This window comes from Lontra canadensis, unplaced genomic scaffold, assembly GCF_010015895.1.
Source record: "Lontra canadensis isolate GAN:19392208 unplaced genomic scaffold, GSC_riverotter_1.0 scaffold172, whole genome shotgun sequence".
Classification (NCBI taxonomy): domain Eukaryota; kingdom Metazoa; phylum Chordata; class Mammalia; order Carnivora; family Mustelidae; genus Lontra; species Lontra canadensis.
This window is the reverse complement of record NW_022631166.1, coordinates 624697-651994: the sequence shown is the minus strand read 5'-3', so window position 1 is coordinate 651994 and position 27298 is coordinate 624697. Positions and strand designations below refer to the sequence as shown.

The window sequence follows — 27298 nt, the reverse complement described above, 5'->3', positions numbered from 1 at the left end:
TTGTGTCCCATTTAAGATACATTTGCCAAATCCAAAGTTACTCGTTCTCTTCCAGAAGTTGTATAGTTTTAGTTATTACATTTATATGTAGTTTCAGTAAGATTTAAATTTTGCATATGGTGCCAGGAAAGGTTTGAGGTTAATTCTTTTCTCACTTATATATCCAATTGTCCCAGAACAATTTCTTGAAAAGATTTTCTTTCCACCCTTGAATTACCTTGACACATGTTACAAAAATCAATTAGCCATGCATATAAAGTTCTATTTCTAGACCCTGTTTTCTTCCATTGATCTACATTATCTGTATTCACATGAATACCATGCTGCCTTGATTACTATAAGTTTATAGTATATATTAAAACCTGGTGGTTTAAGTATTCCAGATTTGTTATTTTACCAAACTGTTCTTGCTTTTCTAAGTCCTTTACATTTCTTACAAATTTTAGAATCAACTTTTCAATCTCTACAATAAGAAAATCCTACTAGAAAGTTGATTGGGATTGCATTTGATCAATTTGGAGATAATTTACATATCAATAATATTAAGTCTTTAATTCCAAGAACATGTTATATTTCTCCATTTATCTGGATATTCTTCAATTTTTCTCAACTGTGTTTTATGGTGTTCAGTATACAAACTAATACATGTTTTGTTAAAAGTGTCCCTAATTATTTCATATTTTTGATGCTACTGTAAATATCATTTCTGAGGGAGAAATCCTTCATTCTCTTACTATTAAGTATGATATTAACTATAGATTTTTTTATAGATGCCAGTTATCAGGATGAGGAAGTTCCCTCATATATTGAGATATTTTTGTCAAATGCCTTTGTGGATATGTTGACATGAGTGTAATTTTTTTTCTAATTTGATCTGCTTATATAGTGAATTATTTGTTGATTTTCACAATGTTATAATAACCCTGCACATAATAAATCCTACTTGGTTAGTGAGGTATAATCATTTTAATAAATTTCTTGCTTCAATTTGTTAATTTTTATCAAAATCTATGTCTTTGATTATAAGCCATTTGGGTATGTACTTTTAATTTCTTGTACTGTATTTCTCTGGTTTTGGAATTTAGTGATACAAATCTCATAAAATGAGTTGGGGACTTCTTCCTTCTCCTCTATTTTCTGGAAGAATTTGTATATAATTAGTGTTTTTTGTTCCTGAAGTAAAGAAATAAGTATTAATCAGTGGAACAGAGTTTAAAGTTTTCTTTGTGGGATGGTTTTATCTAAGAATTTAATTTATTTAGTTGATGTAGGGAAACCCAGGTTATTTATTTCCTCAGAATAAGCTTTGTTTGTTTTAATCCTTCAAGGGGTTTTACTGTTTCATCTAAGTTGTTACATTCAATTGGCATAAAGTTGTTGATCATATTCTCTTACTGTCTAATGCCTGTTGGATATTAATAATGTCTTCCCTTTCACACCTGATATAAATAATTTGTTTCTTTCTTTTTTCTTTCTTTAAAGATTTATTTATTTATTTGAAAGAGAGAGAGCATGAGTCAGGGTGAGGGGAGGGAGAGAATTTTCAAATAGACTCCCCCTGAGTGAGTCAGATGTAGGGCTCAATTCCCTGACCCATCAGATTATGACCTGAGCCAAAACCAGACCCAGATGCCCAACTGACTAAGATACCCAGGTGTCCTTTCTTTTTTTCTGATTAACTTACCTAGAGTTTTACAAGTTATATAATCTTTTGAAAAGATTGATATAATTGCCTTTTTAAAAATTATTTTCTCTATTTCTGTTTCATTTATATCTTCTCTTTATTCTTTAATTCCTTGTGCTAAATTTGGGTAGAGTGTCTTCTTGTACAAGTAAAAGCTTAAATCATTAATTTAGAAATTTCTACCTTACTAGTATAAACATTAAATGTATAGATTTTCCTCTAATTGCCACTTTAGCTGCACCACACAATTTTTATGTGTGTTTTTCATTTTTATTCAAGTAAGGTATTTTCTAATTTTTCTTTTGATTTTTTTCTTTGGCTCATGGATTATTTAAAAATGTCATAGTCAGCTCAGGCTGCTATAACAAAATACCATAGACTGGGTGGCTTAAACAACAAACATTTATTTCTCCTGGTTCCAAAGGCTGAAAAGTCAAAGATCAAGGTACTAGCTGAGTTGGTTCCTGGTGGGATCTTCGAAATGAAGATAGGTACCTTCTCCCTGTGTTCTAACATGGCACAGAAAGAAAAAGAGTGTGTTTATGTCTCTGTTCCTCTTATAAGAACACTAGTATCATTATGGGACTCCACTCTCATGACCTTATCTAAACCTAATTACCGCTCAAGATACCAATTCAAAACGTCATCACATCAGTGTTAAGACTTAAACACATGAATTTGAGAAGAACATAAACATTTGGTTCATAATAAAAACTATGTTGTTGAATTTCCAAATAATGGTTAATTTGATGAATGTTCTTTGTGCATTTGTAAAGAAGCTAATGCTATATGGAGGGGTCTATAAATATAAATTAAGTCGAGTTAGTTGACTATGTTGTTGAGGTCTTCTAAATCTTTTCTTATTTTCCATCTACATGTTCTTTCAATTGTTCTATCGATCATCTCAATTAGAGATGATTGTGAAATCTTTATAAAGGTGAATTTATATATTTCTTATTTTAGTTCTATTTTTTGCTTTGTGTGTTTTGTAGCTTTATTTTTTGGTGAATACAGGCTTAGGATTGTTAAGTTCTTATCCTTTTTAAAATTTTTTTAATTAACATATAATGTATTATTAGTCCCAGGGGTACAGGCCTGTAAATCACCAGGTTTACACTTCACAACACTCACCATAGCACCATTCTTCCCCAATGTCCATAACCCAACCACCCACTCTCCCCACCCTGCCATAACACTCAGTTTGTTTTGTGAGCTTAAGAGTCTCTTATGGTTTCTCTCCCTCCCAATTCCATCTTGCTTCATTTATTTCTTTCCTACCCACAGACCCCCAGGTTGCCTCTCAACTTGTTCAAATCAGGGAGATCATATGATAATTTTCTTTCTCTGATTGACTTACTTTGCTCAGCAAATAACCTCTAGTTCCATCCATGTCGTCACAAATGACAAGATTTCAATTCCTTTGATGGCTGCATAGTATTCCATTGTATACATATACCACTTCTTCTTTATCCATTCATCTGTTGATGGACGACTAGGTTCTTTCCATAGTTGGGCTATTGTAGACATTGCTGCTATAAACATTCGGGTGCATATGCCCCTTTGAATCACTACATTTGTATCTTTAGGGTAAATACCCAGTAGTGCAATTGCTGGGTCATAGGGTAGCACTATTTTCAACTTTTTGAGGAACCTCCATGCTGTTTTCCAGAGTGGTTGCACCAGCTTGCATTCCCACCAACAGTGTAGGAGGATCCCCCTTTCTCCACATCCTCGCCAATCTGTCATTTCCTGACTTGTTATTTTTAGCCATCTGACTGGTGTGAGGTGGTATCTCATTGTGGTTTTGATTTGTATTTCCCTGATGCCAAGTGATGTGGAGCACTTTTTCGTGTGTCTGTTGGCCATTTGGATGTCTTCTTTGCAGAAATGTCTGTTCATGTCCTCTGCCCATTTCTTGATTGGGTTATTTGTTCTTTGGGTGTTGAGTTCACTAAGCTCTTTATAGATTTTGGATCCTAGCCCTTTATCTGATATGTAATTTGCAAGTATCTTCTCCCATTCTGTCAGTTGTCTTTTGGTTTTGTTAACTGTTTCCTTTGCTGTGCAAAAGCTTTTGATCTTGATGAAGTCCCAATAGTTCATGTTTGCCCTTGCTTCCCTTGCCTTTGGTGATGTTCCTAGGAAGAAGTTACTGCAGCTAAGTTCGAAGAGGTTGCTGCCTGTGTTCTCCTCAAGGATTTTGATGGATTCCTTTCTCACATTGAGGTCCTTCATCCATTTTGAGTCTATTTTCATGTGTGGTGTAAGGGAATGGTCCAGTTCCATTTTTCTGCATGTGGCTGACCAATTTTCCCAGCACCACTTGTTGAAGAGACTGCCTATTTTCCATTGGACATTCTTTCATGCTTTGTTGAAGATTATTTGACCATAGAGCTGAGGGTCTATTTCTGGGTTTTCTATTCTGTTCCATTGATCTATGTGTCTGTTTTTGTGCCAGCACCATACTGTCTTGATGATGACAGCTTTGTAATAGAGCTTGAAGTCTGAGATTGTGATGCCACCAACTTTGGCATTCTTTTTCAACATTCCTCTCGCTATTTGAGGTCTTTTCTGGTTCCATATAAATTTTAGGGTTATTTCTTCCATTTCTCTGAAAAAAAAAAAAAACAGATGGTCTTTTGATAGGGATTGCATTAAATTTGTAGATTGCTTTAGGTAGCATAGACATTTTCACATTATTTGTTCTTCCAATCCATGAGCATGGAACATTTTTCCATTTCTTTATGTCTTCCTCAATTTCTTTCATGAGTACTTTATAGTTTTCTGAGTACAGATTCTTTGCCCCTTTGGTTAGGTTTATTCCTAGGTATCTTACGGTTTTGGGTGCAATTGTAAATGGGATTGACTCCTTAATTTCTCTTTCTTCTGTCTTCTTGTTGGTGTATAGAAATGCAACTGACTTCTGTGCATTGATTTTATATCCTGACACTTTACTTAATTCCTGTCAAGTTCTAGCAGATTTGTAGTGGAGTCTTTTGGGTTTTCCACATAAGGTATCATATCATCTGCGAAGAGTGATAGTTTGACTTCTTCTTTGCCAATTTGGATGCATTTAATTTCTTTTCATTGTCTGATTGCTGAGGCTAGGACTTCTAGTACTATGTTGGGTAGCAGTGGTGATAATGGACATCCTTGCCGTGTTCCTAATCTTAGCAGAAAAGCTGTCAGTTTTTCTCCATTGAGAATGATATTCACTGTGGGTTTTTCATAGATAGCTTTGATGATATTGAGGTATGTAACCTCTGTCCCTACACTTCAAAGAGTTTTGATCAGGAAGGGAAGCTGTACTTTGTCAAATGCTTTTTCAGCATCTATTGAGAGTATCATATGGTTCTTGTTCTTTCTTTTATTAATGTATTGTATCTCATTGATTGATTTGCGGATGTTCAACCAACCTTGCAGCCCTGGAATGAATCCCACTTGGTCGTGGTCAATAATCCTTTTAATGTATTGTCAGATCTTATTGGCTAATATTTTGGTGTGAATTTTCGCATCTGTGTTCATCAAAGATATTGGTCTGTAGTTCTCTTTTTTGATGGGATCCTTGACTGGTTTTGGGATCAAGGTAATGCAGGCCTCATAAAATGAGTTTGGAAGTTTCCCTTCCATTTCTATTTTTTTTTGGGGGGGGACAGTTTCAGGAAAATAGGAATTAATTCTTCTTGAAAAGTTTGGTAGAATTCTCCTGGGAAGCCATCTGGCCCTGGGCTCTTTTTTGTTGGGAAATTTTTGATGACTGCTTCAATCTCCTTACTGGTGATGGGTTTGTTCAGGTTTTCTATTTCTTCTTGGTTCAGTTTTGGTAGTTTATATGTCTCTAGGAATGCATCCATTTCTTCCAGATTGTCAAATTGGCTGGTATATAGTTGCTCATAATATCATCTTTTAATTGTTTGTATTTCTTGGGTGTTGGTTGTGATCTCTCCTCTTTCATTCATCATTTTATTTATTTGGGTCTTTTCTCTTTTCTTTTTGATAAGTCTGGCCAGGGTTTACCAATCTTATTAATTCTTTCAAAGAACAAGCTCCTCATTTTGTTGATTTGTTGTACTGTTTTTTTGGTTTCTATTTCACTGATTTCTGCTCTGATCTTTATGATTTCTCTTCTGCTGCTGGGTTTAGCTTTCTTTGTTGTTCTTTCTTCAGCTCCTTTGAGTATAGGGTTAGATTGTGTATTTGAGACCTTTCTTGTTTCTTGAGAAAGGCTTGTTTCACTACATGTTTCCTCTCAGGACTGCTTTTCTTGTGTCCCACAGATTCTGAACCATTGTGTTTTCATTATCATTTGTTTCCATGAATTTTTTCAATTCTTCTTTAATTTCCTGGTTGACCCTTTCATTCTTTAGAAGGATGCTCTTTAGCCTCCATGTATTTGGGTTCCTTCCAAATTTCCTCCTGTGATTGAGTTCTAGCTTCAGAGCATTGTGGTCTGAAAATATGCAGGGAATGATCCCAATCTTTTGGTACTGGTTGAGACCTGATTTGCGACCCAGGATGTGATCGACTCTGGAGAACGTTCCATGTGCACTAGAGAAGAATGTGTATTTTGTTGCTTTTGGATGGAATATTCTGAATATATCTTTGATGTCCATCTGGTCCAGAGTATCATTTAAGGCCTTTATTTCCTTGTTGATCTTTTGCTTGGGTGATCTGTCCATTTCAGTGAGTGGGGTGTTAAAGTCCCCTACTATTATTGTATTATTGTCGATGTGTTTCTTTGATTTTGTTATTAATTGGTTTATATAGTTGGCTGCTCCCATGTTAGGGGCATAGATATTTAAAATTGTTAGATCTTCTTTTTGGATAGACCCTTTGAGTATGATATAGTGTCCTTCCTCATCTCTTATTATAGTCTTTGGCTTAAAATCTAATTTATCTGGTATAAGGATTGCCACCCCAGTTTTCTTTTGCTGTCCATTAGCATGGTAAATTGTTTTCCACCCCCTCACTTTAAATCTGGAGGTGTCTTTGAGTCTAAAATGAGTTTCTTGTAGATAGCATATTGACAGGTTTTTTTTTTTTTTTCCATTCTGATTCCCTGTGTCTTTTGTTTGGGGCATTGAGCCCATTTACATTCAGGGTAGCTATTGAGAGATATGAATTTAGTGCCATTGTATTTACCTGTAAGGTGACCGCTGCTGTATACTGTCTCTGTTCCTTTCTGGTCTACTACTTTTAGGCTCTCTCTTTGCTTAGAGGACCCCTTTCAATATTTCCTGTAGAGCTGGTTTGGTATTTACAAATTCTTTTAGTTTTTATTTGTCCTGGAAACTTTTTATCTCTCCTATTTTCAATGATAGCCTAGCTAGATATAGTATTCTTGGCTGCATGTTTTTCTCATTTAGTGCTCTGAATATATCATGCCTGTTCTTTCTGGCCTGCCAGGTCTCTATAGATAAGTCTGCTGCCAATCTAATATTTTTACCATTGTATGTTACAGACTTCTTGTCCTGAGCTGCTTTCAGGATTTTCTCTTTGTCACTAAGACTTGTAAGTTTTACTCTTAGATGACAGGGTGTGGACTTATTCTTATTGATTTTGTGGGGGATTCTCTGTGCCTCCTGGTTTTTGATGCTTGTTCCCTTTGCCATATTTGGGAATTCTCTACAATAGTTCTCTCCAATATACCTTCTGCTCCCCTCTCTCTTTCTTCTTCTTTTGGAATCCCAATTATTCTAATGTTTCATCTTATGGTATCACTTATCTCTCAAATTCTCTCCTCTTGGTCCAGTAGTTGTTTGCCTCTCCTTTGCTCAGCTTCTTTATTCTCTGTCATTTGGTTTTCTATATTGCTAACTCTCTTCTGCCTCATTTATCTTAGCAGTAAGAGCCTCCATTTTTTATTGCTCCCCATTAATAGCTTTTTTTTATTTCAGTTTGGTTAGATATTGGTTCTTTTATTTATCCAGAAAGGGCTTTTATTTCTCTAGACAGGGTTTCTCTAATATCTTCCATGCCTTTTTTGAGACCAACTAGCACTTTGAGAATCATCATTCTGAACCCTAGATCTGACATATTACCAATGTCCATATTGATTATGTTTCTAGCCTTTGGTACTGCCTCTTGTTCTTTTTTCTTTCTTTCTTTCTTTCTTTTTTTTTTGTTGTGAACTTTTCTGCCTTGTCATTTTATCCAGATACAAATATATGAAGGAGAGAATAAAATACTAAAAGTGTGGCAAAGACCCCAGAAGAATGTGAGTTAATCAAATCAGAAGAGACACCAAATTGTAGGGGGAAGAAGGGGTAAAAAGAAGTTCCAAAAAAAAAAAAAAAGGAAGAAGTTCCAAAAAATAATAATAAAAAAGAAAAGAAAAAGAAAATATAGATATGGACTAGTGAATAGAAAAGAGCCACCCACTTAAGTTTGGGGTAATTTTGGTCTCTTAGAAGGAACTACCTCCCAAAATTATATAGAAAGAAAAATATATATAAATATATATATATATATATATATACACATATATATATATATGTATATATATATAAAATATGTACACACACACACACACATACAGAAATAAGGGTAAACATGATGAAGGGATGGCATATTACTGTAAAGATGAAAATTTTAAAAAAAATTCTAAAAAAGGAGTTGATAAGATAAGTTGGTTGGGCAAATAAAGAAAAAGAAAGTGGAGAGAATTTGCTCAGCCTGGAGACTAGAACAAAGCCTTGTGCTAGATTTAGGGTATATTTTGATCAATTAGAAGAAGTTGTATTCCAAAATTTTTTTAGAAGAAAAATCCCTATGTGTATACAAAAAATCAAGTTAGATACAATGAAGGATAAAATATGAGTATAATAATGATTGTTCAAAAAGGTTTTTTTTATGAAAGGTATTGTTATCATAAACTAGTTAAAAAATGTTAAAAGAGGAAAGAGTAAAATTTTAAAAAAATAGAATAAGAAAAAAATAAAATTAAATTAATTAACTTTGCAAGACTTAAGAATCATGGAGAGAAAGCCATGAATTCCGTGCTTTGCTTTCTCCTCCTCTGGAATCCCGCTCTTCTCCTTGATGAGTGAGCTTGGTCTTGGCAGGATTTCTCGCTGATCTTCTGGGGGAGGGGCCTGTTGTTGTGATTCTCAAGTGTCTTTGCCCGAGGTGGATTTGCACCGCCTTTTCCAGGGGCTGGGCTACGTAATCTGCTTGGGTTCGCCCTTGGGAGCTTTTTTTCCCTGAAAGCTTTCCATAGAGTTCTGGAGGATGGGAATGAAAATGGCGGCCTCCCAATCTCTGGCCAGGAGGAGCCAAGAGCTCGGGGCCCCACTCCTCAGTGTGCCCTCGGAGAAAAATGCTCAATCACTCCTGTCTCCCTGGTCTCCAGCCATGCTCCAAGCTCACTCAGCTTGGAGTCTCCAAACCCAGCAGATCACTGCCACTCTTCCAGGGAAGTCTCCCCAGATCTGCCTCTTGTGGGGTACCTGCTCAAAGAGCAGTGGTCTGACTGTGCCACAGATCACAGTTTAAGATGACCTCAAGCTGAGAGCTCACTCCTCAGCTCTGTCTCTGTAGCTGGCTTCTCTGCTCTAATACCTGTGAGCTCTGCAATACTCAGACACCCCTGATCTTTCAGTGACCCTGTAGGACCTGAGACCACACTGTTCCCGTGAGGGTTCCAGCCCCGCTTAGCCTCTGGTGTGATGTCCCCCAGTGCGGCAGACTTTTAAAAGTTCAGATTTTGTGCTCCATTGCTCTGCTGCTTGCCGGGATCTGGCCCCTCCCCCCACAGCCTAACTTCCCGTCACTTTGGATTCACTTCTACACAGGTCCTACCTTTCAGAAAGTGGTCGATTTTCTGTTTCTAGAATTGCTGCTCTTCTTCTTTTCCATCTCCTGTTGGATTTGTAGGTGTTCAAAATGGTTGGATAAACTATCTAGCTGATCTCCTGCTACCTGTTGTCATCTCAGCCTGATACTCCTCTGCCATCTTGACTCTTCCCCTAAGTTCTTGTCTTGATGAATTAGTTACTTTATAATCATGAAATGTCTTTCTTTACCTCTGACAATATGACTTGCTCTGACATTTAGTTTGTATGATATTAATATAGCCATTCCAGATTTCTTTTAATTAGTGCTTTCTGGTATATCTTTTTCTGTCATTTTACTTTTAAGCCGTTTATTTCTTTTTGTTCTTTTTATTTAAAGAGTGTTTCTTGAGGACACCACAGAGCTGTGTCTTGCTTTTTTATTATTTATCAAGTTTGACAGTCTATTTCTTTCAACTGATGCATTTTGTTTATTTACACTAATGTAATTTTGCTTATATTGAAATCTACTACACTTTTTTTTACCTTTTTCTCTTCCTGAGTTGCTCCTTTTCTGCCTTCTTTATTATTTTTTTATTTAAATTCAATTAGCCAACATATAGTACATCATTAGTTTCTGATTTAGTGTTCAATCATTCATCAGTTGTGTGTAACACCCAGTGTTCATCATATCATGTGCCTTCTTTATTGCCCATTACAAGTTACCACATGCCCCCACCCACCTTCCCTTTCACAACCCTCAGTTTATTTCCCAGAGTTAAGAGTCTCTCATGGTTTGCCTCCCTGTCTGATTTCTTCCCATTCAGTTTTCCCTCCCATCCCCTATGATCCTCTGCACTATTTCTTATATCCCACATATTAGTGATACTATATGAAAATTGGCTTTCTCTGATTTACTCATTTCACTTAACATAATACCCTCCAGTTCCATCCACGTTGATGTAAATGTTAGGTATTCATCCTTTCTGATGGCTGAGTAATATTCCATTGTATATATGAACCACATCTTCTTTTTTCACATCTTGGCTCCTTCCACAGTTTACTATTATGGACATTGCTGCTATGAATATTGGGGTGCAGGTGCCCCTTCTTTTCACTACATCTGTATCTTTGGGGTAAATACCTAGTAGAGCAATTGCTGGGTTGTAGGGTAGTTCTATTTTTAACTTCTTGAGGAACCTCCATAATGTTTTCTGGAGTGACTGTACCAGCTTGCATTCTCATCAACAGTGTAAGAGAGTTCCTTTTTCTCCACATCCTTGCCAACATTTTTTGTTTTCTGTCATGTTAACTTTAGACATTCTGCCTTCTTTAGATTTGAGTATTCTATTAATTCCATTTCATTTCTACCATTGGCTTTTTAGCTATATACATTTTTGTTTAGAATGGTTCTTTTAGAGCTCCCAATAGAATCATTTAACTTAGTCTTAATACCCCTTTACATATATTGTAAGAAGCTTACAATAGTTATCTACTCTTATTGACCTTTATGTGAGTGTTGTGATACATTTTATTTCTACATATTATATGAATATCACAATATGTTGTTTGGGGGTTTTTCTGCTTTCTAAATCAGTTATCTCTAAAACAATTAAATAAGTGAAAAGAAAGTTCTGTACATTTACCCAAATATTTACCATTTGTTGATTATAAAATTCTAGGTTGACAGTCTTTATATTGGCTTTTAAAATATTATGTTCTATTATATTCTGGCTTGAATCATTTTGAAAGAACATGTATTTTCCCTGGTGTCCTTTGAGGGTCGCTTGATCACTAATGTTCAACAATATAATTATAATTACAGGTTTCATGAAATATTGAACAATTTTAGTCTTTTTCAGTATTTTTTTGTCCATTACTTTCTTTTCTGGCACTCCAATTAAATGTATGTAGAATATTTTTTTATCATTACACCCACATATTCACTTTTTCCATGATTTTCTTTCCATGTGCTTCCTTTTAAATGACATTTGTTTTTCTTTTGTAGTGCTTAATCAGCTGTTGATCTTATGGGTTTCTATCTCATTTCAGATATTCTATTTTTAATTTCTAGAAATTCTACTTGTATCTTTTTATATATCTTCTGTTCCTCTATCATGTTCATGTTTTATGATCTTAAATATACTGAATATATTTATAGGTAAGTTATGCTGTTTTTGTTTGTTAATTTAGTAATTTGCTTTGGTTTTGGTGTGTTCTACTGATTGATTTTTCTTCTGGTTATGGTCATATTTTTCTACTTCCTTAAATGCTGGCGATTGTGAATATTATGTTTTTAAGTATTGGAGTTTTTCTGTTCCTTTAAATATTGCTGGTTTTTTTTTTTCCAGGATACAGAGTTTCCTTGTAATCAGTTGTATCTCTTTGAAGATTGTTCTTAAAATTTTAGTTTAGGTCCAGAGAAGCCTTTGGTCAAGTACTAATTTTTCCCCATTACTAAGGTTATACAGTTCTGGGGACTCTATCTGACATATGATATCTTTGCACTCTGGCTTGGGAGAACATAAACTACATCCAGCCTGGAGCATGCTGCAAAGATTGTTCTGCCTACTCTGGTGGTTGGTTATTTCTTGGCTTCAGACGTTTCTCCCAATGCATGCACAGGCCAGTGCTCAACAGAAAACTTGAGAGTACCCCTCTGAAAGTCTCCACAATTCTCTCTGTATGTCCTCTGTAGTATTAAACCCCAAATTATAGATGCCCTGGCCTCCTAAAGCCTTAAATTCTGTCTCCTTAACTCAAAGGTACTACTAGTCTCTGTTGGGGGTCCCTTTCCAAGTTTTGCAGGAGCCTAAAAACCCTCTTCAAGTTGGAAAGGACAATCATAAGGCTCACTTCACTTAGTTCCTTCTGTCAGAGATCACTGTCCTACTCTGTTTCTTGTCAAATCTGTGAAAACTATCATTTTAAATATTTTGTCCAGTCATTTCCTTATTTAAGTCAAGAAGTTGAATTTGGCCCTGTTACTCAATCATGAAGAGTGGTAATCCTGTATTTCTTCTTGAATAAATTTTCTGAAGATATATTTTTCTATACATTTTTCCATTTTACTGAAGTTTTCAAATTTATTGACTTAAGCTGGCTGACAATTTTTTTTATCGTTTGATGCCTACCTTATCTATAACAAGATCTCCTTTCTTATTTGTAAAAAAATTATGTGTGCCTTTTCTTTTTTCCGTTATTAATCTTTCCAAAACACTATGTAGTTCATTAGATTATTCAATAAACAAATAAAATAAAATAAACAAATTTGCTTTTGTTGATCTCCCTTATTATTTTTTTTGTTTTCTGTTTTAATGGGATTATTTTACAGTTGATAGTTTTAATGAGAGCATAGAATATTTAAATCTTTCCTTTTCTGTTTTCCTGTTGATTTTATGCTTATAAAGTTACACATTTTACCATAATTTGATAGTCACCTATTTTGTTTTTAGTTTTCTATGTGTTCCTCTTCATTTAGCATTCCCAAACAATTTAGAGTTTATTTCAGTATAACATGCATGGTGAGAATCTAACTTTTTGATTTCTATATATTTAAATAATGTAACTTTATAACCATTAATAAAATAACTTTCAAGACCATATCTTACTGATTTATTATGCAACCTTTAACATAATCTTAAATGTGCTTTGATAGGTCTTTGGGTTTTCTCTTCTGATCCACTGATACTTTTTAATACTAATATCACACTGTTTTGTTTATTTTACCTCTATAGTTCATTTTAGCAATTTGGAAGACAAGTTCTGTTTTTATAATTCTTTTTAAATAGAGCATAGACCCCTATAGATGAAACATGAAATAACTATCAAATAAAAAAAATCATGCTGAGATAGATTAAGTATAATTTAGTTGAACAAATCTTGAATTCATTACATTACTTCTTTGTCATTATATCTCCATACCAATAACTTAGAGCATTTTATGATTTGGTAAGAGGAAAGACTTTCTTTGATGGCTAAAATCTTCAAATTATGTTTTAGATTTATATTTACTTTTCCATTGCCCCTGCAGCCAGTGTAATGCCCCATTGTCTACAAAGTTTCCTAGAGCATGTTCAGTTGGAACACTAATGTAGACAAAAGTTTAATGATTAAAATATATTTTCCACCAAATAAATTTGTAAGGGTCTGTGTTAAACAATATGAAACAGGCTTTTTACCACTGGAGTTTCTCAGAACACTTAATGTGCTAATGAGCATAATATTGAGGCTATCCAAAATAGAAATATAATAAGTGGTATTTCCCAAGATGTTTATTTTTAATTTCTTTTCAGTGTAACAGAATTCATTGTTTATGCACCACATCCAGTGCTCCATGCAATATGTGCCTTCCATAATACCTACCACCAGACTCCCCCAACCTCCCACACTCCACCCCTTCAAAACCCTCAGATTGTTTTTCAGAGTCCATAGTCTCTCATGGTTCATCTCCCCCTCCAATTTCCCTCAAATCCCTTCTCCTCTCCCAAGACTTTTAACCTGACAATCAGTGTTCTCTGTGATCTTAACCTAGTCTCATAGAATTGCTATAAGGAATAAATGAGTTAAAACTATGAAACACTTAGAACAGTTCCTGGTACTTAGTGAGCAGTCAGTTACACGAATTGTTTTTGTAAATTCTTCAAGTTCTTCTTTCTGCCTAGAATGCCTTTCCCCCCATATTCAAATATGCCAAAGACATACATGCAATAAAACTTTCTCTGTGAAATCTTTCCTGACTCCTCAAACCTCCTCTCCCCACCAGTACCAGAGATATAATGATATAATGTCTCTTTTGGGGGGAGTATGTTAAATAATTCTTTGAACTTGTCTTTTGAACTACCAAAATACATCCTTATATATTTCCAAATGTCCCCATGGCAGTTTTACTGCCGCTGGTTGAGAACAACTGAGAAGGGAAGCTGAGCATTTAATAAATACAACTTCATTGGTTATTTCCCAAAATATTTATGAAAGTTACAATGATTTACCTTCCAAGGACCTTTTTATCAAAATAAGTTGGAGTCAATACATCTGCCTTGAAGTCTACATAAATTTATGATTCTTCTCTTAAAACATGGGTCTGACCACTTTGGTGTCACATAATTCATATCTCATTTCTAACAAAACCTTTTTCCATATCTTTCTGACAGGTGGTGAGCAATGCAAAGTACATAGTTCTCCCATGAATAGTGTGCTAAGGCTAAAACTTATTTGCCAAATAGGGTGTGAAACACAGCTACATGGAAGATACATATATATAAAGCACATTGTCACTGGGAATTAGCATAAGTCTATTGAACTAATTAATAAAATAGAATAAAATTGTACAAAAATTTTGAGTGGGTAAACGTGGGTGTTGAGTCTAAGGCCCAAGTTTGAATCCTGGCTCTGTATTTACCAGCTGACTAGCTGTGTTTCCTTAGGCCAACTTCCTCACCTCTAAAATGAATGTAATAATACTAGATTCAAAATATTGTTACACAGATTTTGCACTTGGGTGCAAAATGTAGGGAGTACCAAAAGAAGTCAATAATCAATATATATAATATTTAATGCAATGTTTTTAAAAAGCAAACTTAATGAAAAACCCATAATGAATTATATATATATATGTATATATATATATATATTTTTTTAAAGGTTTTATTTATTTATTTGACAGAGATCACAAGTAGGCAGAGAGGCAGGCAGAGAGAGAGGGAGAGGGAAGCAGGCTCCCTGCTGAGCTGAGAGCCCAATGTGGGACTCGATCCCAGGACCCTGAGATCATGACATGAGCCGAAGGCAGCGGCTTAATCCACTGAGCCACCCAGGTGCCCAATAAAATATATTTTTAAAAATAATGACAGGAACCAGTTTTGTACTTGGATGACTTGGTCTCACTCACCTCTCCCTAATCCTGGCCCTTATTGTTAGGGAAGCTAAATGACTTAATGGGTATAGATTCATATTTTTTTGATAGTCCCTGCCTTGAATAATTTGTTATAAACTGTAAGACTGAGAAATGGCCTTTTAGGCTTGCAAAAAACAATTCATAGTGAATGTTTAGATACAAAAAAAAACCAATGTATTTCTTACTCTGTTTTTAATTCTCAATTATATAAATAGCATATAAGTATATTATAGGTAAGGTTAGCGTACCCTTAGACCAGAACTTTTTCTAAGCACTTTTGTACATAGATATGTAGTGATAAAAATATATAGTATTATTTTTGTTTCTGGTTTTTTTCATGAAATTGGCATTCACCTGTACAAAAATATCTATAAGTTTGCTTTTTTTATTATTATTATTTTTTATGTAGTATCTCTGTCTGGTTTTGGTATCAGGGTAAAACTGGCCTTCTAAAATGACTTTAGGGGCACCTGGGTGGCTCAGTGGGTTAAGCCTCTGCCTTCAGCTCAGGTCATGATTCCAGGGTCCTGGGATGGAGCCCCACATCGGACTCTCTGCTCAGTGGGGAGCCTGCTTCCCTCTCTCTCTCTCTCTGTGCCTGCCTCTCTGCCTACTTATGATCTCTGTCTGTCAAATAAATAAATAAATATTTTTTAAAAAATAAAATGACTTTAGAAGTATTCCTACCTCTTCAGTTTTTCTGTAATAATTTGAGAAGGATAGGTACTAACTCACCTTTCAACGTTTGGTAGAATTCACCTGTGAAGCTGTTTGGTGTTAGAATTTTGTATTTGGGGAATTTTTTGATTACCAGTTCAATTTCATTACTTGTTAATAGTCTCTTATGATCCTTTGTATTTCTCTGGTATCAGTTATATCTTCGCTTTCATTTCTAATTTTATTTAGTTGGATCTTCTCTTCTTTTTATTGATGAGTCTGGCTAGAGGCTTTTTATTTTGTTTATTCTTTCAAAAAACCAGCTTTTAGGTTCATTGATCTTTTCTATTGTCTTTTTAGTCTCTATTTCATTTATTTTCACTCTGATCTTTTTTTATTTCCTTCCTTCTACTAACTTTGGGCTTCATTTTTTCTGCTTTTTCTAGTTCCTTTAGATGTAAAATTAAGATTATTTGGGATTTTTCTTGTTTCTTGACATGGGCCTGTATTACTAAGAACTTCCCTCTTGGAACTACTTTTTCTACATCCCACAGACTATGGAAAGTTGTGTTTGCATTTTCATTGTCTCAAGGTATTTTTTAAAATTTTCTCTTTTGATTTCTTTATTGACCTGTTTGTTGTTCAGTAGCATGTTGTTTAGTCTCCATGTGTTTGTGGGGACTTTTTTTTCAGTTTTCTTCTTGCAATTGATTTCCAGTTTCATACTGCTGTGGTTAGTAAAGATATATGATAACATTTCAGTCTTCTAGATTTTATTGAGATTTGTTTTGTTTCCTAACATGTGATCTCTCCTGGAGAATGTTCCATATACACTTGAAAAGAATGTGTACTCTGCAGCTTGGGAATAAAATATTTTGTACTTATCTGTTAAGTTCATCTGGTTTAATATGTCATTTATGGCCAGTGTTTCCTTATTGGTTTTCTGTTGAATGATCTATACATTGATGTAAGTGGGGTATTAAAGTACCCTACTATTACTCTATTACTGTCCATTTCTCCCTTTCTGTCTGTTAATATTTGTTTTATATATTAAGGTGCTCTTATGTTGTAGATATTTACAAATGTTATATTCTCTCCTTGGATTAATCCTGTTACCATTGTTTAATGCCCTTCTTTGTCTTTTTTTTTTCCTTAAATCAAATAGCTTTATTTATTTATTTATTTATTTATTTTTTATTTTCAGCATAACAGTATTCCTTGTTTTTTGCACCACACCCAGTGCTCCATGCAGTCCGTGCCCTCTCTAATACCCACCACCTGGTTCCCTCCACCTCCCACCCCCCGCCGCTTCAAACCCCTCAGATTGTTTTTCAGAGTCCATAGTCTCTCATGGTTCACCTCCTCTTCCAATTTCCCCCAACTCCTTTCTCCTCTCTAACTCCCCTTGTCCTCCATGCTATTTGTTATGCTCCGCAAATAAGTGAAACCATATGATAATTGCCTCTCTCTGCTTGACTTATTTCACTCAGCATAATCTCTTCCAGTCCCTCTGTACCCTTTTTTGTCTTTTGTTATGTTTTTTGTTTAAAGTCTATTTGTCTGATATGAATATTGCCACTTTAATTTCTTTTCATTTCCATATGCATACAATATCTTTTTCCATCTCTAACTTTCAGTCTGTGTTTTTCTTTAGATGTGAAGTCTCTTATAGGCAGCATATAGATGGGTCTTTTTTTTATTATTATTATTCACTTGTCCACCCTATGTCTTTTGATTGGAGGATTTAGTTTATTTACATTTAAAGTAATTATTGATAAATTTGAGTTTCCCTATTCACTTTTTGAGAATGAGCATCTATTCATATGTTTATTGAACATTTGTGTTTTTTATTCGGTGACCTTTTCATATTTTTTGTCCACATTTCTGTGGGGGAATTTGTTCCTTTCTAATTGAGCTTCAAGGGTTCTATCTGTATTTTGGATATTAATAGTTTGTCTTATATATTGTACATAATTCAAATAATTATACATAGACTACTGATTTTTGTTTGAACTTGTTAAGAATATTTTGTCATAGAGTTTTGATTTGGTAAAGTTAAATTAACAATTATTTTATTGAAGTACTTTTTTTTTTAAGATTACTGCCTTGCTTAAAAAAAAACCTACACAGTCTCCTATATTGACTTCTATATTATTTGATGGTATTTATGGTTCATTAAAAAACAATTTGGCTTTATTTAGTGGTGTTTGGTATGGATATTTTTTCTTTTGTCTTTCCAAACAAATAACCGATTGTTCCAGTATTATTTATTTGAAATGTCTCCTTTACCGTAGTTCTGTGGGTATATCTGGGTATGTTTTGAAGCTTTGTTATCTTATTCATATATTTTTTCTATTACTATACCACTACCACAGTCTTTTAATTTTGAAAACATTATAATATGGTACTTTGACCTATGAGAGTCAGACGTTTTCATTAGGGAAGTTACTCTTAACCACCTTTTAAAAGATTCATAGGCGTTTAACAGGTGATAAAAAGGAAACACGAGGAGGGCCTGGGTGGCTCAGTGGGTTAAAGCCTCTGCCTTCGGCTCAGGTAATGATCCCAGGGTCTTGGGATCCATCCCCACATTGGGCTCTCTGCTCCGCAGGGAGCCTGCTTCCTCCTCTCTCTCTCTCTGCCTGCCTCCCTGCCTACTTGTGATTTCTGTGTGTCAAATAAATACATAAAATCTTTTTTTAAAAAAAGGAAACATGCTCTTCCAGTTAGAAAATAACTTGTTGATATACAAAGGTATGAAACTGTTGGCATACGTAAGGACTCTGAGTTTGTGTGGTATTAGTAGAGGACAGTATTTATAGATTAGGGTGGGTTTTGAGGCAAGAAAAGATCAGGGCCAGGTTATAAAGGATTTTAATTTCTCCATTTTAACTTTTACAGTTATTCTCAAGGCAGGGAAGACCTATTAGAAGCTTTTGAGCAGGGAAATAATATGATCTGCTGTCTTTGGCAGAAGTGTAAGGATGGTTTAAAGGGGACAGAACCTGTGTAACTGCTGTGGGAATTCAGGGAAAGAAGAAACCTTTGCAAACTGAATGAGTCAGATAAAACTTCATAAGGGATTGTTAAGCTGTAAAGAAATAAGAGGATGTAGATAATTTATGGAGAGCACTATGACCCATGGATTCAGAATGATAAATTTATTATATGTTTATTAACTTTATATTTGTACTTTTTTGGTCTTATATCCTTTTTAGAATGAGGTAAATTATAAAGTAAGTAAATCAAATATATTGGGTGTAGATATTTTCCCATGAAATTTAACTTAAGCCAAAGTTGTCTTTGTTGCAAAATGGTATAGTAGGGTTCTTTAAGTAATCAGGCTCTAAAATGTCAAAATAAGATTTTTTTCATTTACCAAAGGAAAGTAGTCCTCAGAGAATTTTTGAAACAACTATGGACAGACATGCCTCCAATTCAAAAGACAGTTTGAAAACTGAGAATGAAGGATAGAGCAAATGGGCAAATAAAGTAGAAATTCAAGTTGAAGGTTAACCAGAAATGAATTATTTTAGCAGACAGAAAACAAAAAGCTAGAGAATTTATGTTCCTGAAAAGTATTTCTGACTTTTAGTACAGAGCAAGAAAGTGTTAATGGGACATTTCAACCTTGAAATGTAATTGTTTAAAAACTGATTAATCTGAGATATATGCGGCCAGAATTCTTTTAACAATTACTGCAACAACCTGTTGACAGAAGTAGGATAACCAAAGCAAAAGTAAGAAAACTTCCATGGTCTTCTATTTCTTCCCACTTATTCTATGTGAAATTGTATGGTTACCTTAATTAACTGATAATAACTACTTTATTATATTAAAAGTTATTTTTAGAGATATTAGTGAGCATATAGTGTGGCCTATAAAAGGCTTTTTTAAATTAATAATTTGTCTATGTTTACGATAATCCAAACTGCTATACCTGCTATTCTAGCCTGATGATTCACTATGAATTATGCACTGGCAACTTCCTGAAATAAAGGCAGAGTTCAGTAGGAAGAAACTCAACTCCTCTCTATGATCTGTTTTGAAACCTCATCTTCTGAATCATGAAAGAATATCACACCCTTTGTGCCACAATCTTTATGTGAGTTAACTCCTATTCTGAGCAACTGCTTCAAACTGGTTTGGCTCTGTATACTCAAACTTTTTAAAAAGCTCTATAAAGAAAAAAAGGGGGCTTATGGGGCCTCATGAACAACTCTCTTTAAAAACTAGTTAGTTGTAGATAACAAATAATTTGGGCAGAAATTAGGAGTTTTTTAAGCAAGGAGACCAATATTAATATTCTTACTTATTAAGACAGATATAATTTGGGATGAAAAAGTTCTGGAAATGGATGATGGTTACAAAGTTACACTGCATTGTACAGGTAATTAATACCACAGAATTACACACTTAAAATAGTTAAAATAGTAAATTTTATGTTATGCATGCTTTGCTACAATATTTTTTTTTAATGCCAGAGAGAAGGGAGAGGAAGAGAGTTATGGATAATAATATAGAGTTTCCCAAAAGGAGCATTTTTTCCTGATATGGGAAGAGTCATTGTATATATTACGGTCTTTGTAAAGATTTAGGTTTTCCTTCTTTAAGCACATGAAACCTGATTAGGGTAAAGACGTTCTCTCTCCATCCTCTGTCCAGGAAGAATACCAGTTTAAACTAAAGTGAGAACAGCCTGCAAGTCAGGAATAGATAAGGTCTTAGCAGAAAGTAATTATAGTTAGCACGTGATTAAGAGGTTTTGGTGCTTAAAGTGACCAGCTTCATGCCAAGCCTTGATGCCCACAGCCTCAATCAAAGCCAACAGATCAGGCAGGAGGCAAACAGCTTTTGTGTTCAGGCCAAGACCTAGGGCAACTTCTCTAACCTAAAATTGTTCCAAATGAGCTCTAATTAGATTGCGGGGTTAGTATAATCTGATTAAGCTAATTAGGATTGATAACAGTCTATTTTTTTGTGATAGGTATTCTTTTTATTCATTTTGCTTAAAATTTTTCTTTTGATACATTCATGTCATCTAGCCGTCAGATTCATAATTATTTTTATTAGATAATATATGTAGACAGAAAAGAATAATGATATATGGTTACCCATGGCTTATCTCATTGATTCATGTCTGGGGGAAGTAAGGGGAAAGAATTAGTTTGATAACCCATATCTATACCACCATGTGATGGTGACTACCTGAATTGCAGATGTATTCAACTAAGATAGAATAACCCAGCTCTTAAGGGCATGACTGAATATGGAATGTTTGAAAATTCTAGAAACATAGGGATTTTTATTTTTAAACCCCCATATTTTTACTGGCAAAGTACCACTAAGTATGCCAAGGGAACAGTAACTAATCTGAAGAAGTACCATAAAGAAATCAAATATTTTTCCTATGTCTCTTTACTTTTCAGACAGTATTTTCCCTGCTCTTACACATCATACTCCACGGAATAATGGGACTTCTATTCTAGTTGCATTTGTAAGTCAAAAGGAGAAAGAGCAATGCCATGCTATTGGTCAACCCCACTGAGTTCTGATTATACCTTTATCTAGGGTTTCTTTTATACTTTAAAGACTGTGAGCTTGAAATAGGACCATAATCGAAGTTTAGTTTGTATCTCAAATTTTGAAAATGACAGGATATTTGTGACTGTGCTTTGATACTCAATGGGATAAATAAAGAGGACTTTGGGGCCTGGGTTCAAATATTGCCAGGAGAGATTGATAAACTCCAAGTTTAAATTCCTAAGAACACCCTCTCAGAGAGTTTGAGGGTTCATCGTGAGCCAAGATAGTCAGAAGCCCAATGTCCAGTCTCTGGGTACAGAATAAAAGAAATAACATTGTATGAATATTAGGTCATTGGCCTAATGTAACACCAGGGCCCTTTGCACATGCATGTTCTTTGATCTAGGTCTAGTTGTCTTCAGAAGTACAGAAGGGAACTGATTATGGATGCCTTGGGATCCATACTTAGAGTGACATTGATATCTCCAACTTCCAGGGAACTTATGAGTTCTTTAAGAAATAAGATGGACACTAGAGGAGACATTGTATATCCTATGGAATAGCTTACAGGAGAAATCTCTGCCTGCCTTGACTGCTTTTGATAACAGCTCCCAGTGGGGAAATTGTTGCCATCATCCATGGGAGTACAGACAATAATAGGGGCTACTGCATATCCATTTTTATACAACAGGTACTTCCCTAGCTGTTGGGTTGGATTTGGTTATTAGATACAATACTGATTTTTGAACACCATCTGAACAATAATGACTTATTTTGCTGACTTACTGACTTATTTTATCAAGCCAAATTTTCTTTCAGTCAGGGTATATATTTTTAAATTATTTTTTTATGCTTTGTTAGTCATCATACAGTATATCCTTAGTTTTTGATGTAGTATTCCAAGATTCATTGTTTATGTATAATACCCAGTGCTCCATGCAATATGTGCTCTCCTTAATACCCATCGCTGGGCCAGCCCATGCTCTCAGCCCCCTCCTCTCTAAAAGCTTCAGTTTGTTTCTCAGAGTTCACAGTCTCTCATTGTTCACCTCCCACTCTGATTTCCCTCCCTTCATTATTCCCTTCTTTCTCCTAATGTCTTCCATGCTATTCATTATGTTTCACAAGTGAAACCATATGATAATTGACTTCCTCTGCTTGACTTATTTTACTCAGCATAATCTCCTCCAGTCCCATCCGTGTTGATACAGAAGTTGCTTATTCATCCTTTCTTTTTTTTTTAAATATTTTATTTATTTATTTGATACACAGAGAGAGAGATATCACAAGTAGGCAGAGAAGCAGGCAGAAAAGGAGGAGGAAACAGGCCCCCTGCTGAGCAGAGAGTCCCATGTGGGGCTTGATCCCAGGACTCTGGGTTCATGACCTGAGCTGGAGGCAGAGGCTTAACCCACTGAGCCACACAGGAGCCCTATGGGTATTCATACTTTCTGATGGCTGAATAATATTCCATTGAATATATGGACCACATCTTCTTTATCCATTCTTCTGTTGAAGGGCATCTCAGCTCTTTCCACAGTTTGGCTATTGTGCACATTGCTGCTATGAACATTGGGGTGCATATGGCCCTTCTTTTCACTACATCTGTATCTTTGAGGTAAATACCCAGTAGTGCAATTGCCAGGTCATAAGGTAGCTCTATTTTTAATTTTTTGAGGAAACTCCACGCTGTTTTCCAAAGTGGCTGCACCAACTTGCATTGCACAGTGTTACCCATCCAACAGTGTAATAGTGTTTCCCTTTCTCCACATCCTCTCCAACATTTGTTATTTCTTGCCTTGTTGATTTTTGCCATTTTAACTGGTGGTATCTCAGTGTGGTTTTGATTTGAATTTCCCTGATAGCTAATGATGATGAACACTTTTTCATGTGTCTGTTAGCCATTTGTATGTCTTCATTGGAGATGTGTTTTTCATGTCTTTTGCCCATTTTTTGATGTTATTGTTTGTTTTTTTTGGGGGGTATTGAGTTTGAGAAGTTCTTTATAGATCTTGGCAATCAGCCCTTTGTAGTGTCATTTGCAAATATCTTCTCCCATTCCATTGGTTGCCTCATTGTTTTGTTGACTGTTTCCTTTGCTGTGCAGAAGCTTTTTATCTTGATGAAGTCCCAAAAGTTCATTTTTGCTTTTGTTTCCTTTTCCTTTGGAGACGTGTCTTGAAAGAAGCTGTGGCCAATGTTGAAGAGGTTACTGCCTATGTTCTCCTCTGGGTATATTATTTTTAAGTTGCTATTTTAATTCTAGTTAGTTAACATACAGTCTAATATTAGTTTCAGGTGTACAATTTAATGATTCAACACTAACATATGACACCCTGTGCTCGTTACAAGCGCATTCCTTATTCCCTATCACCTATTTAGCCCTTATTCCCACCCACCTCCCCTCTGGGAACCATCAGTTTGTTCTCTGTTGTTAAGAGTCCGTTTCTTTGTCTCTCCCTTTCATTTTTTTTCTCTTTTGATGGTTTGTTTTGTTGTTTAGAGTCCACATATGCGTGAAATCATAGTATTTGTCTTTTTCTGACTGACTTATTTCACTTAGCATAATACTCTCTAGTTCCATCAGTTTTGCTGCAAATGGCAAGATTTCATTCCTTTTCATGGTTAAGTAATATTCTATTTGTGTGTGTGTGTGTGTGTGTGTGTGTGTGTGTGTTTGTGTACCAACTCTTCTTTATCCATTCATCAGTCAGTGGACATTTAGGCTGTTTCAAAAATTTGACTATTGTGGGGCACCTGGGTGGCTCAGTGGGTTAAGCCGCTGCCTTCGGCTCAGGTCATGATCTCGGGGTCCTGGGATCGAGCCCCGCATCGGGCTCTCTGCTCAGCAGGGAGCCTGCTTCCTCCTCTCTCTCTTCCTGCCTCTCTGCCTGCTTGTGATCTCTCTCTGTCAAATAAATAAATAAAATCTTTAAAAAAAAATTTGACTATTGTAAGTAATATTGCTATGAACATTGGGATTAATGTGTCCCCTTGAATTATTATTTTTGTATTCTTTGAGTAAATACCCAGTAGTGCAATTGCTGGGTCATGGGATAGCTCTGTTTTTTACTTTTTGAGAAACCTCCATACTGTTTTCTATAGTGACTGCACCAGTGTGCATTCTAAACAACACTGCAAGGGGGTTCTCCTTTCTCTGCATCCTTCCAGTACCAGTTGTTTCTTGTGTTGTTATTTTAGCTATTCTGTTGGTGATACTTCATTGTAGTTATGATTTGTATTTCCCAAATGATGAGTGATGTTGAATATCTTTTGATGTGTCTGTTGGCCATCTGAATGTCTTCTTTGGAAAAATGTCTATTAATGTCTTCTGCCCATTTTTTCAATTGGATTATTCATATTTTGCCAGTTGAGTGTTATAAGTTGTTTACATATTTTGGATACTAACCCATCCAAGTCAGCACAGAAGTAAAACATTAACTGTTTTCAGATGACATGATACTCTATATAGAAAAACTGAAAGACTCCACCAAAAAAAAATTGCTAAAAATGATACAAGAATTCAGTAAAGTTACAGGATACAAAATCAATGTAGGGAAACTGTTGCATTTCTATACGCCAATAATGAAGCGGCAAAAAAAAAAAGAGAAATTAAGGAATCAATCTGATTTACAAGTGCACCAAAACCATAAGATACCTAGGAATAAACCTAACCAAAGAGGTAAGAGACCTGTAATCTGAAAAACTGTAAAACACTGAGAAAGAAACTGAAGAGGACACAAAAAATGGAAAGACATCCCATACTCATGAGTCAGAAAAACAAATATTGTTAAAATGTCTATATTACCCAAAGCAGTCTGCATATTTAGTGCAATCCCTATCAGAATACCAATAGCATTTTTTTTTTGCAGAGCTAGAACAAACAATCCTAAAATTTGTATGGAACCACAAAAAGACCGAATTGTCAAAGCAACCTTGAAAAAGAAAAGCAAACCCAGAGGAATCATCTGGACTTCAAGTTATACTACAAAGCTGTAGTGATCAAAACAGTATGGTACCACAAAAAAACAAAACAAAACAAACAAACAAACAAAACAACAACAAAAAACACAGACACATAGATCAAAGAACAGAATAGAAAACCCAGAAATGAACCCACAACTATATGGTCAATCCATCTTTGACAAAGTAGGAAAGAATATACAATGGGGAAAAGACAATCTCTCCAACAAATAGTGTTTGGAAAACCAGACAGCTACATGCTAAAAAATGAAATTGGACAACTTTCTTAAACCACACACAAGAATAAATTCAATATGGATTAAAGACCTAAATGTGAGACCTGAAACCATTAAAATCCTAGAGAAGAACACAAGCAGTAAACTCTTTGATATCGGCATGAGCACTTCTTACTAGATAATGTCTCCTGAGGCAAGGGAGATAAAAGCAAAAATAAACTAGTGGGACTTAATCAAAATAAATAGCTTCCACACAGCGAAGGAAACAGTCAACAAAACTAAAGAGCAACCTCCAGAATGGGAGAAGATATTTGTAAATGACATATCTGATAAAGGTTTAGTATTCAAAATACACAAAGCAGGGGGCGCCTGGGTGGCTCAGTGGGTTAGGCCTCTGCCTTCGGCTCAGGTCATGATCTCAGGGTCCTGGGATCGAGTCCCGCATCGGGCTCTCTGCTCGGCAGGGAGCCTGCTTCCCTCTCTCTCTCTCTCTGCCTGCCTCTCTGCCTACTTGTGATCTCTCTCTCTGTCAAATAAATAAATCTTTAAAAAAAAATACACAAAGCAGTTAGAAAGCTTTACACCCCAAAAAACTAACAATCCAATTGAAAAATGGGCAGAAGACATGACTAGACATTTTTCCAAAGAAGACAATCGGGGTGTTTTAAAGACAATTTTTTCTTTATAATACTTTTTGATTTTTTCTTTGTTGAAGTATAATTTATATATAAGAAAATTCACATTGTAAGTCTACAGATTGATGACATTTGACAAATATAACCTCCCATGTAACCATCATTCCAGTTGAGGTAGAAAATATTACTGCCTCTGTCAAAAGTTCCTTTGTGTCCTTTTGTAGTCAATCTCCAACATTGTCCCCATGTGTGCCCCAGGCAACAACTGATTTTTTTTTCTTAAAGATTTTATTTATTTATTTGAGAGAGAGAGGGAGAGTACAAAGGGAGAGTGGGAGGGAAAAGCAGACCACCTGCTGAGTAGAGAGTCCTATGCAGGGCTCCATCACAGAACCCTGAAATCATGACCTGAGCTAAAAGCAGTTAACTGACTGAGCCACCCAGGTGCCACTTCTTTTTATTTTTCAAATAGAGATTCATTTCACATATTCTAGGACTCCCTGTAAATGGAATCATGTAGAATATATTCATTGGTTTTTGGCTTCTTTTGCTTATCATAAGGTCTATGAACACTATCCATGTTTTTGTGTGTGTCAACATCTTTTATTTTTTGTTATTATTGTGTGAATACAGATTTATGAGTTCAGCAGCTTATGGACATTTGAGTTATTTGTGTTTTGGGGGATATTATAAATTATGCTGCTATGAACTTTCACATGTAATTCTTTCTGTTGATTTATTTCATTTGGGTAAATACCTAAGAGTTTTGCTGATTGCTAATTTCTAGGTCATGTGATAGATGTATATTTATCTTTATGAGAAACAATAAAATTGTTTTTAAAATGAGGTACCATTTTACAGTTCCACCAACAGTCGTGGAGAATTGCAATTGTTCTTCTTCCTTACCAGTGTTTGATATTAACAGTCTC

General features: G+C 35.2%; 1 protein-coding gene across 4 annotated transcripts in view; it reads left to right on the top strand.

Moving 5' to 3' along the window:
* IL1RAPL2 (interleukin 1 receptor accessory protein like 2) overlaps positions 1–27298 on the top strand; it is a 1238422-nt gene that overhangs the window by 1051129 nt on the left and 159995 nt on the right. The window lies entirely within an intron of this gene.